This window comes from Rousettus aegyptiacus, unplaced genomic scaffold, assembly GCF_014176215.1.
Source record: "Rousettus aegyptiacus isolate mRouAeg1 unplaced genomic scaffold, mRouAeg1.p scaffold_m13_p_12, whole genome shotgun sequence".
NCBI lineage: Eukaryota > Metazoa > Chordata > Mammalia > Chiroptera > Pteropodidae > Rousettus > Rousettus aegyptiacus.
The window spans coordinates 24,437,181-24,457,234 of NW_023416287.1; the positions used below are offsets into that span (position 1 = coordinate 24,437,181).

General features: G+C 41.8%; 1 pseudogene; it reads right to left on the reverse strand.

The window, feature by feature from the left end:
• Positions 1-13,338: 13,338 nt before the first annotated feature.
• Positions 13,339-13,457, reverse strand: LOC118610377 (annotated as a pseudogene).
• Between the last annotated feature and the right edge of the window lie 6,597 nt (positions 13,458-20,054).

A 20,054-nucleotide genomic window follows, 5' to 3' on the forward strand; every position in this document is an offset into this window, starting at 1 on the left:
GCTGTCACTCAACTCCAGCCATGACCACATCTTTGCTCAGCTTCTTCCCCTGCCCCCTCCTGCTTCTTTACTCTTCTTCTCCTGACACTTACCTCAATAAACCAGGTGCACCCAAATCCTGTCTTAGCCTCTGCTTTAAGGGACTTACCCTGATATTGTGAATTTTAAAGAAATCACTCAAATGCACTTTATAGGAAGACTCTTCAGAAGATAATCTAGGTTTTCTTTGATGATTCAGAAGATACTCCCTGACTGTGCAGTGTCTCTGGGATCTTATTATAAACATCAATTATTTCTACAGGTGGGAAGAAATATCTTTGAATAGAGGCACTCCTTTGCCTAGAGGATGCAATTACACATTTTGACTTAACTGTAGCCAGAATCCAGTCTGTTTGGGTCCAAATGAAGCCAAATCTGAAGACACAGCCAGAGATAAGAATGATATCTCCATTCGACATGATGCGCACCAACGACACGAGGTATAGCCACTCTGCTCTTACGTGTGTATCTTCTTGCTTTGATAGCATTTTACATCATTCATCTTATTTATAGACACAGAGAATGTTGGTGCTGGAAAGTCTGTAGTCATTCTTTTAACAAATATTTAGAGCTCTGTGATAGGTTGAATTGTGTCCCCCAAAAGACAGGTCGAAATTGTAACCCCTAGAACCTAGGAGATGACTTTACTTGGAAAGAAGGTTGCTGTGGATGTAATCAGGATGAGGTCCTGCGGAGTAGGTGGGCACTAATCCAAAATGTGATACCTTTTCACTGTTTTACTTTTGAAGTCATGGGAAACCTGATATGGACCAAATTTCATTAAACTTAATGACAAATACTTAGAAAGTCTCTTCTGATATTTCCTGTTTAAGGGTAAAGATGAAAAGCTACATCGTGTAAAGTGTTATCTCATTCTGTTGGAATAAGAATGACTGAAAGAATATATGGAAAAAATATAGTAGAAAAATTTAAACCCAGTCCTTGTTCAGAAAATATATGGAAGATACTTAGAAAATATCTTTGGAGATTGGGAAAATATTAAAATAAATTACACAGGTGGGAAATTCACAATAGTTTGATAAAAGAACAGGTAAATGTTACTAATGTGTCCCAGCTTACAATGCTTGTTAGACTGTCAAAAACAAAATGCAAGAGCTATTTTTTAATAGCCATGAAAGGAAAGGTGAATTTGATAAGATAATAAATAGTCTTAACAGTAATGACCTTTTGAATAAAACTGGCATTTGATGAAAAACAAAAATAAAACAACCTATAGCCATCAACAATCATCTGCTTTGATTTGGAAGGGAAACATAAAGGATTTTGGAGTGAGGATATTGAGCATACCATAAAAAATGCATCCACTATCGTTTCAGAGGCTAGGTGTTGAAACAGGTGAAAACCAGAAATGTTCCATTGATGTAGCTCACTGAATAAAGACATTTAAAAAAGAATAAGTAGGAAAAGCATTTGACTACACAAGAGTTCACTGGTTGTCACGTGGCAAAGTTTATAAAAGAACTTCTAGCTTAAAGATAAATTATACATATTTTTTTTAAAAAACAAGACAAATGTTTCCAATTTGGGAACCTCTTCTGGAAAGCCAAGTGGCTGTAAATAGAATTGAAAACAGAAGGCTCAGATTGGCAGGAAGCCAATAAACAAACATGGATAGGTAAATCAACAAGGGTTAGTTATCTCATGATGGGGAGAGAAGTTGGAATAGTCAGAATTCACTGCAGAAATTAGGAATATTATCTGAGCCACAAAGAGGTATAAACGTGCACCAAATCTTCTCCCAGATGTACATGGTAGAAGATGACAACATCTGATTGAGTGACAGTTTCTAGACCTTCTGGAAGCCTAACTGTCTATCTGGCTCCTGGAACCCAACAAGCTTTGCAAATTTATATGGAAGAATAAAGAGCCAAGAAAGCCAAGGCATTCTTGACAGAGAAGAACAAGGTAGCAGTGAAGTCCTACTCTCCTAAATATTAAGACTTATTAAAAGGTTGGCGTCATCAAGTCTGTTTGATATAGCCACAAAGAGAAAACTAGACTGATGGAACATAATAGAATGGCCAGAAACAAAAGCACAGGTCCATGAAAACCTGAGATGCATTTTGGGGTCATTGCATGAGAAGGAAGGAATGGATTGGTTCATAAATGGCTCTGTGGTTCAGTGATGAACTCGGTGCTCTATGCTTCCATTTCCACTCACCCATAACTCCGGAAGATCATTGTTTTATTCTCTTTCTGTCTCTTCCACAAATTTGACAGCACTGAGGGTATCTTATTCCCTCTCTTTGTATCACTTAACACAATGTCCAGTACCCAGTAGGAGCTTTCACAAAACTCATTTCCATCTTTTGTGAAAATTTGACGTCTACTTCATGGGGACATTGTAAGAATTAAAAGAGATAATTTAAGAAAATCTGCTAGAGCTGTGCTTTGCATAGATTAAGTACCCCAAAATAGTCATCATAACAGTTAATTGAGTCTTATTATGTGCCAGGCACTGCACTAAACTCTTCATAAGAATTACCCCAGTTTAGTCCTTGCAGCGATCCCATAAGCCATGGGGAAACTGAGAGCCTAAGTACTTCGTTCAAGGCCATATGCTAGAAGGTGGGAATTGAGGCTTTAAACCGGAGCAATATGACTTCCATTAGCATTTCAGTGTAATCATAACCACCATATTATACTATACTTCATAATAGTGCCTTGGTTTTATATAAAAGACCACAAAAATATTTGTGGCATGGATGAGCACACGAGTGATCCTGAGTCCTCAATAAAATGTTGAAAAGCAGGGAAATGTGTACTATGTCTTTGAGATACCCATTTTATTTTATCGTGAAGGAGCTCTGGTAAGCTGGAAGTATAAGAAATGTGGTCCACCTCATCTCCAAGTATATAGGAGAAAGAAGGTGTTAAGGAAGAAAAGCATCCCTCAGTCACCAAGAGACAAGACAGGCACCTGTAGTTTTTGGCCGCTGTGCTATGTGGAGCAGAGCGTGTCCTTGACTTGCCCGGGGACCTGTATGACCACTGGGCTGAAAGGGGAGGCTGGGTGGAGAATGGGCTGCATGAACCCATGACAGCTTGGGATCCCCACTCCCAAATAATGCCTGAACCACAAGGAGATATCACTGTACACCTACCGGAACGCTTAAAATAAACTGTGATAACGCAAAATACTGGTGAGGATTTGGAGAGATTAGATCCCTCAGACACTGCCGTCAGGGATGTAAAGCGGCACAGCCACTCTGAAAACAGTTTGCCATTTTCTTAAAAGGTAAACAGGCAACTACCATGCATACGACCTAGCAACTGCATTCTTGGGGCTTTATCTCCAAGAAATGAAACTCGTTCACACAGAACTTGTACATAAATGTTCATAGCAGCTTTATCTGTAATAGTCTCAAACTGGAAACAACCCAGATGGCCTTCAATGGGTGAATGGTTAAAAAAGTCACAGTGCATCCATACCATGGAATACTGCTGCTCCGCACTGAAAAGGGATGGTGAGCCATCCATGCAATGACCAGACTCCCTAGAAATCTATGCCAAGTGAAAAAAGTCGGTCCTAAAAACTTCCATACCACATAATTCCATTCATCAACATTCTTGAACGATCAACTACAGAAATGGAGAATAGAATAGTGGTTGCCAGGGGCCAAGCAGCAGGTGAAGATGGGAAGCAGGGAGGCATGGCTATAATAGGGCAACCCGAGAGATCCCTGTAGTGACGGAAACGTTCTGTATCTTGACTGTGTCAATGTCAATATCCTGGTTGTGATATTTTCCTATAGTTTTGCAAAATGTTATTATTGAGGTAAACAGAATAAAGGATGTATTGAATCTCTCTGTTATTTCTTGCAACTGCATGTGAATTTATAATTCTCTCGATATAAAAAATGTAATAAAAAAGCAGTCCTATTACCTCTTTTGAAAATATTTTTACCTTTGGATTTAATTTCTTTAAACCTATACCTAATTTTCTATAAATGCATAGGGTTTACTTGAAATGCAGTCTTTTTTTTTCTTCTCTTTTCTTGCTCCTTCTCTTCTTCCTCCTAACATCTTTACTCACATCACTGCCCACCCTTAACTGTTAACTCCCTGCCATAGATAATGTTAGTAGATAAATGAAAGATTGGGGATAATATCAATAATACAGATGATAGAGTTAATATTGTTAATATTCAGAATCTTACAAATTCACAAGGAAAAGATTGACCATCCAATAAAAAACAATGGGCAAAGATTTGAAGAGATGATTCACAGAAGAGCAAACTTAGAGTCAAGCTATAAGTGACAAGAGGCTGAAATTCACCAGCAGCCAGGAAATGCAAATTAAAGTAACAGTGAATATCACTTTTATCCATTAGGTTGAGGGAAAAAATCACTGGCAGAGATGTGAGGGCAAAGGCACTTTAACTCATTGCTGTGGAAATGTGAATTTAAAACAGCAATCTGGCAATATCTATCACAATTAAAAAATGTAAGTACTCTTTAAAAATTCATTGAGCCATGCACTTAAGAATCGTGTACTTTGCTGTGTGTAAGTTATGCCTGAGTAAAAAGAAACAGAATTTTGTAAAATACATCTACCTTTGCCTTAGTAACACTCTCTGGAAATCCATTCTAAAACCACCAGTCTGTACAAAAGGACATTGGTACTAAGGTGTTTATTACAACATTATTGACACGCCAAAAGAAACTAGGAATAAAAATGCCACAAATGGAGATGTGCTTGAATATGACATAATCACACTATAGAGTATTGTGCAGTCAATATAGGAAGTATGTCAGAATTATGTAGATAACTTGGAGATATTTTTTCAAGTATTGTTGATTGAAAAAAGCTAGATGTAGATCAGCATCTAAAACGTGGTCCTATCTTTATAAAGTAATTGCCAAGGAACCCTGCATGTGTGTCACACATCCACATATATATCCTTGAGTTTCTTTTCTCACACTCAGTATTTTTAAAGTGCAGAGAGTTATCAAGTTAAAGATTACCTGAACCTGCTCCCATTTCCAGTGTGCAGACACACACCCAACCTTGTTTGGGGACCTGGTGAATAAGTCCCACTGACCGACCCCTGAACTCTCCAGGCGTTTGGGATTCACAAGCCAGGAAAACTTTCTTGGCAGCACATGAATGTCTGTGTGAACCCTGCCTAGTTCCTAGTGGATCAAATGTGACAGTTTCAGTGACTTAATGTTATCCACAAACAGCAGAGGCTTTTGGAATGGAATCTTGCTGCTAAATTGTCTACCCTGCACTCTCCCCATGGCATCTGTTTTCGCCGTCTCCTTATGGAACCATCTTTTTCCCAACTCTACTTAAAATACATTCAGTTTCTATTTAATGGTGTTTTCAAATATTTTGGAGCATTCTGGAGTAATAACATAATCATGACATCTAACGTCTGTTGATCCTGGCGCACGGTAAATGTTCTTAGCCTTTGAGTAGCAGTCGGAGGGGAGGATAGAGAGAGGACAAAGGAGCGATGAGGCCAAAGGTGGAGCCAACAGCTATGGAAGGAAGGGATGCTTCCTGTCCCTTCCCACAGACCCCTCAGGCTTAAGGTGCCTTTCATACATTTAATTCTTATGAGGAAGCCTGAGAATATAGGCTAGTTTTCTCCTACTCTTAAGGAGAAGACATTTAATGTCGAGAAACATTTAAAAACATTGTAATTGCATTAAAAATTATTTTTAAAAACTATTATAAAATTAATTAAAATATTACTACACAGTTATTAGAATGGCCAAAATCTAGAACACTGACACCAGATGCTGGGGAGAATGTGGAGCAACAGGAACTCTCATTTGTTGCTGGCAGGGACGCCAAACAGTACGGCCGCTTTGGAAGACGGTTTGGCAGTTTTTTCTTACAAAACTAAACATAGTCTTACCATACATACAATCCAACAATCAGGCTTCTTGGTATTTACCCAAAGGAACTGAAAACTTATGTCCACATAAAAATCTGCACGTGGATCTTTATAACCACTTTTCATAATTACCAAAATTTGGAAGCAATCAAGGTGTCATACAGTAGGTGAATGGATAAACAAACTGTGGTGCATCCAGACCATGGAATATTATTCAGCCCCCAAAGGAAATGAACTATAAAGTTATAGAAAAGCATGGAAAAAACTTAAATGCATAATTCTAGAATGTCAACCTGGGTGGCCAGGTTGACCGTAATGACTTGTAGACCTTTGCAATGATTTCCTTATAAAGAACTCCCTCTGCTGGCCATCTAACGCCAAAAGAGGGCCAGGCAATCTCACAAAGTGTGTGGAGTTTCTGTGGGGTGCATTTAACTCTATAATCTCCTGAATAACCCTTCTTAAAATTCTTAAGCGTACAGCCTAAAGGTGTTTGTTTACTCTGCTGTCCACCCATTCTTCCACCTATGGTCGGTGATGCACATGCACTCAGAGATTTGCTTCGCCTCAGTCTGGCCGCTCCCCTCGCAGAGATCTTTCAGGTGACTTTTAACAATTGGTGGGTTGGTATACGCCCCTCCCCCCCTCCCCCCCAGCTAGGATCACTGGAATAGATTCCTCATGGAGATCCAGTGGCACCACCCTAAGCCGTATGAGGTTCACCACAGAACTGCAGATGGAGGCTCAACTCTTCGTAGCAAGGCCATGTCTGTCACCCACAATCACGCACCAAACACACTCTACCCTCCGCCCTATGTACCTGAGAGGTCACGGTTTCCTCTAACAAATGTGGAGTACACGGATGACCTTGGGAGCTGATCAGACTCCCCTTCTGTCCTCTAGCGGACAGGATGTTCCTGGGACCCCGGTCCTTACCATTCAGTCAGGCGGTGCCCCTGGGCTAGTTCCTGTGTCTCTCCAGTTCTGTTGTGGTCTCGGAGCTGCTGGAAGAGTTATCTTCCCTCACAGACAATAGGTCTGCTGGCATGCCAGGTGAAGTTCGCTTCTCCCAGTGTCCCAAGAGCCAGACTCCGAAGACAAGGGAGGCGAAAAACTGCCATCTCCGGATCCCGGATGAGCCCCCAGAAATGTTGCGGGATTCTCTAACGGAGAGATGGGACGGCGAGGCTATAAGCAGGAAGCAGCATTGATTGATTCCGGCACCGGCTCAGTGGATTCTTTTTAAAAGACTGAGCCCCGATTGTAACATAACAGGCAGTTTTATACAGTCTTGCCATTCTTACACAGCTACAGTTATCAGGAAGAACATTGATTGGTTGGCAAGCTATGAAAAAACAGATGTTAGCTGGAGAGTCCTTGAGGTGGGAGAAGGGCAGTCAGGAACAAACTGAATCGAGCAGGAAACGGCCGCACAGGGTCAGCCTGCCACACAAGGATATGACCTTAGCTACCAAAATTCAAGGGACAAGAGGAGGAAGAGAGTTAGGGTGTTGACATTCCGCATGTGGATAGATTCGTGTTTGCTTTTCAGTTTTCAGTATGGTGCCTCTTGCCCTCAGCTGTGCCTGGTGTCTCCACTTTGTTCTCTCTGGGCAAAAAATCTTCAGTCTTTGGATGGAGAATCTGGTTGTCTATTTGCTTTGTGATTAGACTCTCATTCTCATTCTCATTTTGTCGCCAGCATTAACCTCGGTCCCGCCCCCAATAATGCCTGAAACTTTTGGGGGTTCAACTGCGCAAAGCAGATTGCTTCTTGGATTTCCCCACTGTTGACTTTAGATTCTATTTTCTCATCCTATTGCTACCCAGCTTCCAAAATGTGGTGGTGGTTGTTTTCTCTCCCACTATCTTCATTTTGTGGCTTATGCCTTTTAAAATGCTTTTTTGTTGTTGTTGTTTTTTGAGTAGCATTCAGAGAGGTTTAGGGGATAATTTGTGTGTTCAGTTCATTATTTTGAGTTAGAAAAACCTCAACTCACTTTTTCTTACCAAATATTTCTTAAAACTGTCCTGTCTGGGAGTTGGCATGGCCATAGTATAGTTCCCCAGGCCACAGAGCACTGGTTATCAGTCCTGGTTGGTCCTTCAGAATCACCTGTGGAGCTTATTGAAACATATAGCCCCAGGCCCCACCCCACAGGTACTGATTTCAGACACGGGGTGGTGCCCAAGAATCTGCATTTTTTTTTTTTTTAAGGCGAGGCAAACCTTGGTTGACCTCACAGATTGCAAGGACCTTGTCAGTTTACAATCCTTTCCTAGATGGTTTCCCATCCGAGTACTATCCAGGCCCAACCCCGCTTAGCTTCCAAGATCACACAAGATCGGGCTTGTTCAAGGTAGCAGGCTGTAGACTGAGAATCTACATTTTAAACATGTACTATAAATGCTGTTTGAGAATCATTGCAGGACAGAAACTCCTGTACAACTCCATGACAGATGGTCAACCAAATCTTAGTTCACACCTTCATTGGCGGGCTGTGCAAATAATTAGATGATTCTGAATATTAAAAAGTGATTTAATATATACAACTCAAATTTATATTCTGGGGAACTTTCCATCATTGTTTGTAGTTGTACTTCTTGTGATTATACCCCACATGCACGGCTACTATTTATATGACAAGCTTTCAAATTTTGAAGCAAGTTACTATTTCCATGTCTCCCTTTGGCCTCTTCTTTTTTTTGGGTGAACTCTTCTCTTTTTTTCTAGAGCATGATTTTCATACCCTTCACCATCCTGTGTAGCTACTTCTGGCAACCAACTCCAGTTTATCAACATCTTTCATGAAAGTGTGGTGTTCCAAATAGAACCCAAATCTCTGAGTGTGTGAGCTCCAGAGTGCAGGGTGCCGGTTATGTCCCTGGAGTCAGACTTTACGTATGTTAATGTGGCCATTGATCACACTGTTTCATTTTTGTTTTTAAAGCCCATTATTATTGATTGTTCAGTTGGGTCTTGGAACCAGATGTCCTCTCCCATTGAGATATTCCATCTAGATTCTTTAAGTCAGGTCTCCTACTGCTACATTCAATAATGGACTCTAACAATGCATTGAATAAATAAACAGATAAATGAGTGAAAAAATGGACTTTAACGAGAAGTCAAAGGGGCTTTTCCTGATATCGTGGAAGTTTGGTGAAGCCCAAAAATGAGAATAGTAGGTGAAATTAACCCTCAGTTCCCAAAGAGGTGTCAGAACAGACCATGCAAGATGTGTTTATCCCCATTCTAAAGTGAGATGCTACACATACCTATGCCAGAATTACCAGAAAATATTAGAATGAGTTCAATGGCCATCAACCCCTTCTCCTATGTTCAATCTTTATGAGAAGACTATCTGTTTGAAATGATTCTTGGAATTATTAGGAAAAGAGAGCTCAGTCTAGTGGGAGCTGCTGTGGTTTTCTGTTCATGGTTCTTCCACATTCCCCCCACCTGGCCTCTCACTTCCTAGCAGATGGCCTGCTGAGATGCACAATCCTATAATTCCATCCTGGGAGCCACAGGGAAGGAGGAAGGTAAGAATTCTTGGGAGAACCTGGATCTAGGAGAATTAAGTGAAACAGAGACTGTAGCCTATGTCATACCAGGTCACGCTAAAGGTGGAATGTTAGTTGGCACTGACTATGATGGTAGGTCAAGGAGCAGGGGCATTGACAGGCAGATGGCACTCCCAGCAAGGCTGGGTGAGTGGATACCATGAATGGCCCCAGGTTTAAAAGGTTTTGATGGGAACTCGCCCAAGAGGTAAAGAAACTCCAGCAGGGAGAAGGTTTTGGCTGAACTGACCGGGAAAGAATCAGAAAGGAGGAGGCATGAGGGTTATGCAGAGAGTATATAAATTCAGAGAACTAAACAGGATGGAGGCTCGCATAGATATACTTTCTAAAGTTCCCCCCAATGCACCCCACTGGGAGCAAGGTTGAGAGCCTGCCATGTACAAAGGAGACCTGTAGAGACATGTAGAGACAGTCAAGGGAGAACCACGAACAGCACTGGCTAAGTACATTGATGCTTCCCATTTTTCTTTAATCTCTCCCACTTTTGCTTTGTGCCATAGGAAGGAAGACCTGAAGGAAGGGCAAAATGGCTCACAGCCCCCTTCTTCATTTCAAGGACTCTAGTTACAGCTTAGGAAGGAGCTGAAAGGAGAATAAGTACTTGGAATTACATGAGATTGGAGTGTCAATTTGGACTATGCTAGACTTGGCTTTTTAATAGCTAAACAATGAGTCAGATCAAAGCGAGACTGTTCTTATTGTTGAAAGCAGTTGATTAGCCTGAGATGTTTTCTATGGGTAGGGACCAAACAATTTGAATCAATGAAACAATTTTCTGTTTAGACCTCAGGAAGCTCAGCATTTTTAATATTGAATGAATGAATGGATTCGGCATTGATGATAATGGATTCCTATTATTATACATTCCAAATCCCAGAGAACTGCTAATTTCTTCAACTCCTGAGAGCATTCCCTGTGGTCGGATCTACCATTCATTCGTTCATTCATTCATCCATCTATCCATCCATCCATCCATCCATCCATCCATCCATCCATTTATTCACTCATTCATCCATCCATTAATTCAACTTTTAATTGTCTTCTCTGTGCCTAACATTGAGATAGGCCCTGGGGTTCTTAAATGAGCGAACCAGATCCCCGACAACCAGGAGCTTGCCTTGCTCTTGGAAGAGGAAGGGATTCCACATTCCACTGAGGCCTGAAAGATAACTCAGGCCTGGGAGGCAAGAGGAGGTGTCATTTGAGATTGGGGCACTGTCTCTTAGAGGGGCTGGGTTTCCTGATACCCCATTCTGTCCTGCCTTTCTCTTTCATTTATTCATGTGAGGAGAACCTACCTACTTTCAGGGTAATCTTGGCATATTTCTTAGAAGAGCATCTCTGATGGGAAGATCTTCCAGCAGGATATGTTTATTTCTCACTCTGAGGAATTTAGGCAACAAAGAGGTGTTATAGGTTCAATGTTTTGGCTCTTTCTTTTCTGACTAATAACTCTGACTTTCCCAATTGCTCCTTAGTGCTCTGTTGACTTTAGACCAGAACTGAATTTAGGAAATAGACAGATGCAATTTGCTGGAGTCAGAGCACTTGAGGGCCTGAATGGGAAACAAGGAAGGGTCCCTAGTAGTACAGTGTTCCCACTTCCCATCCAAATCTTGGGAATAGGGTTGCCAGATAGAGTTGTAATATTTGGAGACATTTATTCCAAGACATTGTTCATTGTTTATCTGAAATTCAAATTTAACTGGGCATCCATATTTTAATTTGTAAGTCTGGCAGCACTACCTGGGAAGGGCTCTCCCTGGCCTGAGGAAGACCAGGAAACTCATAATTCAGGTTTTCAAGAGCATCTTACCCTACAAATCTTCTCACTCCTGCCGGCGGGGCCCTGCTGCTGATTCTCTGCAATTAGACCTCATGGAGGGTGGAGTGTGGGTGGCCCAATATGAGGACATTAGACTGGGAACCAGGAGAGTTGGGTTCCAGATCAGTCTACCACCAACAGGTTCAGAGACCTTGCACAGGGCACTTTGCTCTTCTGGGCCTGATTTCCTTACTTAATATGAGAGAGCTAATTTCCTTATTTAGAAGATTTCTTCAGGTAGGATCCCCAAGGCCTATCTTAATGTTAGGCATAAAGTGAAAACCCAATTAAAAGTTGAATGAATGGATAAAGAATGATGGATCTGACCACAGGGACTCAGGAGTTCAAGAAATTAAAGCTCTCTGAGATTTGGAGTGCACAATGATAAGACTATTCTATGGACCATTCAAACATCACACATGGATTTAGCTTTAAAATGCAACCGAGACAGGAGCATCAATTCATTTGTTCACTCTGTACTCAGTCAGGGCTCTATTTTGTTTGTTTGTTTGTTTATTTGTTTTTTGTTTTTTGGTGTGTATGTCCATTGAGGGATGGATGAAAGGTCCTAGACTGCCTTAGATATTGCAGGAAATGGCTTGGTAAGTGCTAACTGCCATGATTTTTTGATTTTGTAGTCTGAAAACAACTGTTCTGACAGTGATGGGGGTGGGTGAGGAGCAGTTAGAGGCCCTGAGACAGTTATTTCTGTCTCAGTTTACCTTTCTCAGAATGACCCTATCCTCATCCCTGCACACTCCCTGGAGAAAACAGAAGTTCTTTCTTCTTTTTGTTCCTGGAATACAGCAGGCTCTTAGAAGGAAACAAAGACACAATGACAGACTGTTGAGCTGAGCTTGAAAAGAACCAGTCCCAGGATCCCAGTTCTCCCCAAGTTGCCTGGGGCTCAGGTGGCCCCATCTGGGAGGCCTTTCCCTTCAGTCTTATTCTAAAACAGAAGGCAAAGGAGAGGGGACAGATCTATACAGAATCCTGCAAGGAAGTCAGAGAAATGACTACAATAAGAGGAAAGAAAAGTACATCTTTTAAATGCTGCTTTTGTTCTTCACTCTAGGATCATGGACATTTGTCAGGACAACTGACTGAGAAGGGGTAGACAAAGCTCACATCAGGGATAGAAAACAAAAAAGTGCATCCTCAGAGCTGCCTGGAAGACAGAAAGACAGCATCAGGAGGTTTGAGATATCTGTCACCCTGAAGTAAAACACTACTGGCTCTTGCTTTTAGGAGAAGAAATGGTGTGCACTGTGGACACAGTTGTGCCACCCAGATCTCTGAAGGTCCCTCTGCCCAGCTCTGCATGTGTATCCCCAGTTGCTATGTACATAGCTGTGAATGCCGGCCCCTCTACCTTCTGGAAGATTGTCTTGGATGGTAGAGCCGCCTTGTCCCCCAAACAGATAAAAGGGCCTGGGAGTTCCGAGCCCTTTCCCCAAGCTCCTTCCTTCCTAGCCAAGGATAGGTGTGGGAGTACAGAAGCTTGGCTTCTGAAAGTGGACAAAGTCTGAGATGTAGTATATGCCACAGAGCTCCCCACAGGGTCAGGCTGAGCTTGGGGCCTTGCCCGAAATGCTTGGCTTCTTCCCCTTCCATATCCTGCTTTCTTAATCAAACCACTTACACCTGAACTATGGTCTCAGGGTCAGATTCTGATCTGATCGTAATAGTGGGAAACCCAGTGTTTGAACCCAGGAGGACATTCTCATACACACTCCGGGTTCTCGGGAAGGAAGAGAATCAAGAGAGTATCAGCTTCAACCAGCCGTGGCCCAGAAGCAGAATTATCATTTAGAGAAGCCCCATACCTCCCATTGAGGAAGAGGGTGGATGCTAGGAGCAGGGGCTCCTGGAGGTCTGCATCACAATCTCCCATGTCTGTGTCTTCGCTTGGGGATTTTTGAAGTGATTTATGCGGGAGACTCTTTCCAAGTCTGGGGATTTTTCAGTCTATCTCTCCAGTGAAAGTAACACCAGTTTTATTTATTTTTTATTTTTTAATGCCTACAGCACCCGGTATTCCTAGTTGGTTTCCCATCCATGTACTAACCAGGCCTGACCCTGCTAAGCTTCTGAGATCAGATGAGATCGGGCTTGTTCAAGGTAGCATGGCTGTAGACATGGGAGATTCTTGACTTACTGGCTAAGAGCATGTTTTTCAGACCCAGAAAGCTCTGGGTTCTCATCCCACTTCTGACCCTCACTAGCAGCACAACCTGGGACAAATTACTCAAGCTCTCTGAGCCTTAGTTTTCTCATCTATAAAATGACAATAGTAGTGCTTCATACCTCGGAGGGTAGCTGGAGGGTTAATGAGCTAATGTAAGTGCCTGCCTGCTGGTGGGAAGTGTGTTGGTTCTGGTCCCTGAGTCTCAGTATTAACATAAAATAGAAGCCCACACTCTCTGTTTTACCAGGATGTTGTTCCAAGGTGGGACATGCCAACTGCTACATAACGCAGCCAGCTTGTGATTTTTTACAAGAGTTGTTATGGCAACCATATTTTTAAAAGTCACAAAAAGTTGGCAAAGAACGTGAAATTAGGACTAGTGACAACAAAAAGTGATGGGATGACATAAATAAACCTACAAAGAAAGGAGAGGAAAGGACTAAGAATACAGGGAGCTGGTTGGGAAACACATACTAAGTGAGGCAGGATAATTTTGTGTTCAAGTAGGGGCGAAGTCTGGTCTGCACAGAATGAAAGGTGTGCACTTGGAATGGGCATTGCTACGTGGTTTTGGCTGTTGTCCACCTTATCAGGGCTGCCTGAGCCATTCTGCTCCTTGTCAGGCACCCTCTGGAGGGAGAGGTGGGACCTCCTCCCTCCACGGGCTCCTGGCTTGGGCTTTTTATTCCTGCGGTCCCCCTCTCTTTGCCTTCTGTCCCATCCACTTGCCTCTCTAGTGGGAGCTTTCTGATGGGAGACATCCCCTCCCCATCCTTTCTCTATAAGTTTCCAGTAACTTCTGGCATCAGAGAAGTACTAGGACTCCTACACCCCCAGGAGTGGGAGAGTCAGAGTCATGGTCTCACTGGTAGTTGGGTCGTTGGAATAGCACTGTGGGAGCCATGGTGCTGTAACCACTGCCAGGTGGACATCTTGTTAAGGACTTAAGAAAAACCCCTCTTATCACAAGGCCAGTAGAGTCCCAGTCTGGGCATGATAGAACTGAAGCTATCATGGTTGCAAGAGACTTTAAGGGCCTGATTTGAGATGTGTAGGTGGCTTGTCCTGTTTGCCCACCCCAGATTTATTCTCTACCCTTCTCTCCCCTGCTCTGTGCCCAGTGGCTGACCCTATCGATAGCATTTTGGGGGCTCACATGCTAGTTGGATTTAGGTTGAGTTTGACCAGTGGGAGGCACTTGAGACTGAGGGGCAACAGGAGAGAGAGAGGTCAGCGTGTCTACCCCTGCCCCCGCTTTGACAGTGGCTCTACCTCTCACTGGGCTTCTGTGCCACCATTTCCTTCCCTTGCTCTGCAGTACTCAGGGCAATAAAGGTGCACTCTGCTGCTGGTCTCGGAGCTCGGTCACCCTTTGTTGGTTCCTTTAGCCTCACCCACACCTCTGTAAATAGCTCCTTTATTAAAGTCTCCTTTTTTGAACTAGCTGAGTAGAGTTCAGTCCCAATCAGATGGAGAGCCCAGAGCTGAGCATGAGACCAGGGCCAACCAACAGGCTAAGAGTCATGAGAGAGAGCCAGAGAAAGTGAAGTAGGTAATACAGATGAAGGCAGACAGGTTCGAACTTCCTCCCATGGTCTTAGAGGAGCCTGAGTAGGGATGAGACCAGTAGCAGGAAGGAATGGACATAAATCAGTTCATGATAAATGTATGGTGGCAGGATTGTAGCCCACAAATTACACAGTTTTGGTTTGCTCTTTAGTGCTGGTAGGGGAAAGTATTATGATAAAGACACTTGAAAGCAGTATCTCTGGCATAGGAAGGGCCATTAGAGAATATATGTGGGAAGTGAACTGTGGTATGTTATCCATAGTAAACGAATTCTGTTGTAATATATGATAGCTGACTGGGTTTGGCAATTATTCATGGGCCAGCCTCTCACCTCCCAGCCTCCCAGCCTCCCTGCCTCTGTCAGGGCTTTCTTTTCAGTCCTTCCTAAGGTGTTCACCTGGCAATAGCCAGGGCATCATGGCTCCCATTCTTACCTCTGTTTCCTTCGCCACTAGTGACCCAGGAATGCCTAGACATTGTACTATCCCCATGACCTGGACGTTGCTATTTCTCTCCAGTCATCAGCACAGGGTTCAATGGGGGCAGACCATTTTCCCTTGTCCCTCTCAGCACCTCCACAACAGAGTGTAAGGGAGGTAGGAGATATATGATTTTAATTTTAAAAGTCTCATGTTATTTCTGTATAACATATTAAATTTTATCTTGAGCTTTGATTTTCACATTTTGGAAAAAACTTGATTTTGCCAGTTCACATGTATACATGTTTCTGTATCTTGGGCTTTATATTCTATTTAATTGGCCTATTTGTCTATCCTGTTTCTGAAGACCTCATTCTTAATTATTATAGCTTTATAATAAATATTATTGTTTGGTAGAATAAGCCCCATCTTCGAAAAGGTGTCTTGGCTTAAATTTCGGGATAAGCTTGTCAAGTTCGTTATTGATTTTTATTTCTGGATCTTGCCTCACTCTCCTATTAGTTCTATTGGATTTTACTAGATTCTTCTGGATTTTCTGAGTAGACAATCATATTGTCTGCAGATAATGGCAATGGCATTCTTCTTTTCTAATCCTTATAATTTTTTTCCTCATCTTATGCTGACTTCTAATACAGGTTTAATGGAAAGGCTGAAAGCAGACATTTCAATCTTGTTCTTGCTTTAAAAGGGAGCACCAGCTTCTTTTTAATTCCCATTGTGGGATTCACACTCACTTTTTTAGAAGCGCCATTGTTTACCCAAGGGAGTCGCCCCAACCATGATTTGCCTCCCTCTCCTTGGCAGTACTTTCCTGGTGCTGAGGAAATCCGTCTATGACAGTGGCTTGTGTGCTCCAGAGTGGGGCACGGGGTGGCTTTTGACATTTTACTTCCCATAGCACAGTCTACGATGAGCTCTTCCTTCCAGATTTCTCCCCATCTGCATATTTTGCAGGCATACTTCTTCATCCTTTATGTTTTCCAGTAAGCGGCTGTTGAATCAGGTGGAAAGGCATGTGACCACGTGTTTTCTTTCTCTGCCCCTCTCTCTCCGCCTCTCTCTCTCCCCTCCCTCTCTCCCTCCCTCCTTTTTTCCTTTGCTTCCTCCCTTTCTCCTCTTTCTCTCTCCAAGGACAAATGATAATTGTCAGAGACAGTTAAAACCCATAAGGAGACGGAATCACATTTTCCCTCATGTCCCATAATTTTAAAAACCACATTTCCTCAGCAGAGTTAAACTTCACATTTTTATGTGGAAGAAATCACTGGCTCCTCTTTTGTCTCAACCTTCCCCTTCAGACTGTGTACCTGGATCCACTGGGAGTACAAAATAGCACTACTTCTTAATAACTGTTTCCCCCGCTTTGCAAAGAGCAACTTCAAAAAGCTCAGAAAAAGCTCTGAAAATGCCACATTGAGGCTCGATGAAAATCTTAGCCAAGGGCTACCCTCCTTTTCTCTCTGGGTTGGGGAGATTGATTTTCTTCTTCCTGTTTCACGATAATGTTATAGAACAGATAAGCTGTAGCTTTCAAGTTCAGTTCTTTTTCAGTGAGGAGACAAAAAAAAAAAAAACTTCTCTCGTCCTAGACACGTGGTCCCTACAAAGTATGGTCTGTGGTTTGGTTAAAAGTGTGTGCTCGCATCACAGACCTTCCTTTCCAAGGTGTTTCAATTTGTATCAAAGAGTCAGATTTGTGTAGGAGGGAGGGCTGGCAGAAATGTTGCCGGAAGTGGCAATTTGACCAATTAAACCTGGACTCCATGGTTTTATTCAACCAGCACTTCAAGTTATATCTTGTGATAAACAAGTTTTGCACTCAGGAGATTATAGTCAGTTCTCATTATTCACAGTGGTTGAGTTCTATATAGTCATAGCTAACACTGAATCATTGAATACTGTATTATTGCTCCTAGAGGAATTATAAGGTTAGGTTTCTGTGAGCCTCTGGTCACAACATTTTTGTCAACCAATCAATACATACCATTGTTTTATGTGTTTTTCTGACAAAGACACCTTATTTAATATATATTGTTGATTCATTAACACTGAACTCATGGCCAACAGCACTATGACTCGTGCCTAAATGAAGTTTATATAGCACTTGTATTTTCTTTTTCTTCTTGTAATTTGCAGCACTAGACAGCCCTTCAGCTGTTAAACAGCAAAAATACCAACAAAAAGCACAAAAATACAAAAAAACATGGCACTACATAGCATGTAAAAAGGACACTTGTTTGCAGTATGAAAGCTGAAACAAGACGGCAGAACACCAATCAGCTTGTTGGACTTCAGCTGGTAACATGTACTTTAGGTGACTCAAAATTTTCCTTGCTCTGCATATGTCTGCAGGTGACCATGAAAGTGCAATGAGTATCGATTTGGAGTTTATAAACAAATTTTAGTGCACAAGAGAATTAACAAATACAGAATCTAAGAATAATGAGAATCGATTATATATAGAAAAGAAGCTGCACATTAAAAAAAGTATTTCTTTCCAATACCCTATAACCATATTCTTTGAGAAACTCCTGAATGAAGGTAAGTCATTTTTGCCCATTGATCTCACTTCTACATCAGGACTTCCAGGTGGGGCAGGGGTATGGGGATTTAACTATGTTAAATGATGAAGTGAATACTGTAGGGGTTTAACCTATTTCTTGTTTGCCCTGAGAATGCTCGCCATCTGGGGGTGCTTTTGACTGCAGAGTTTACACTGAGATAACTTGAAGATTACAGTCCTAACATTACCTCCAAAGTTCGCCACAAAATATCTAGCTTTTATTCTTGTTTTTTTATTTTTTTTCATCGCTCTAGTATATCGATAGTCTTTGGAAACAAATGACATTATTCTATTTATATAACATTCTGTTTTTAGCACTGGTATTTCCATTTACGAACTATAAATCTCAGAAAATGTCAAATCCTGGAAAACATAGTATTTTTATGCATGATGTTAACATTGTTCTCAAATAGTTGTTAGCCAAAGATTCATTTGATGAATCTGATTTATGTATATATTTCTATTACATTAGGATCAGAGACAAATTCTGTTTAGAAATAATTCCAAGAACAGTTTTTATATTTTATTTTCACATTGGAAACCAGTAAGATTTGCTTCAGCCTCAAGTGTGTGTTTATGTAAAATTAAGCTGCAGCGAGCTGTACTCTTTTTTTCTAAATGGGAAATGGGTTCGACATGCTTCCACATGTCAAGCCTCACGGAACCTAGCAACCAAGAAGGTGGTGATACAGATGTCTTCTTATTTTCAGTTTTTTCCCCTAATTTAATTTCATCTCTTTGTTCTTTTCTGAAAAAAAATATGTGCCAAGATGGTAAGAGGATAGATGGTAATGGGGAGGGTGTGGATTAACCACTCTGGTTTAGGAATTCCTAAATTTCCAAGAAGTCATTCTGGATTTATTACATAGGAACAGATCCTGTGAATATGAAGGATTGGAAGCAAGTTCTTGGCTTTTGATGTGTTTTCTGACATTTTCATGGTCTGAGAGGTCTGATAAGTATGTCTAGGTGGTAGGAAACTCAGCTGCTTAGTTCTGCTTTGATTTCAGTTTAGGGCAGGATTTTCCCACAACTTTTAATCTCTTTCCGTGGCAAGCAACTACCATGCCCAGTTAACTTGTAGATTGAGAGGAGAACCAAAGACATAGATAGATGGAGCATCTGTAGTCTAGGAGCTGAGCACATCAGTGCTGTTCCTTGGAGCTGAGCTTGCTGCCGTGTGGTTGGTGAGGTCTAGTCATTGGTGTGCAAGATTGAAACTTTCACCTCCCCAAATACCAAATGATTCTATCATGAATCTGAGCTCATGAACAAAGTCACAAATATCATAGCTATCGATATTGAGGGTTGCCATATGCTATGTCAACTATATTTTCCTGCACTGTCCATGTTGAAGTCATGCTGCCTTCTTATTGTTTTGAGCACTATTCCAAAAGACATGGATCTAGATTCTGTGTTTCCAGTATGACAACCTCTTTTCTCCTCAATCCTATCTCCAATCTTCTGCTGCCTCATCATTTTTATATGTGCAATGCTGGCTGCCACTGCAATTGGATGTACAGAGAAAACAGTCTCTTGACTTCTCTGTCTTCGATCAAAGTTTGATAAGCTCCCATCTCATTGGGAGCTGGAGAAGCAAACTTAAACTTAGATATTAATTATATATAGTCCTTTTAAACTTAAGTAGATTCCCTTTAGCTTAAATCATCCACTTTTAGACAAATGAAATCTTTTGGATTTCAGTCCCTTTCACTACCCCAATATGTCAGGGCTTCCCTTGATCTCACGTTGGAGGAGGGGAGAAGGAAGACTCAGCAAGAATCATGTACTGTTATAGGGATTCCGGATCCTTGCTAGCTCTGCTGCAGGATGCATTGCTGAGGAATACTGGGTCCCAACTGGTCTTTTGTAGCTTATGGTCCTGGATACTTGTTTTTGATTGCAAAGGCCCCACATATAATGGCCTCTTTAACCTGACCTTGGACTTCTGTCTACCCATTGTGGCCCCTAAGTG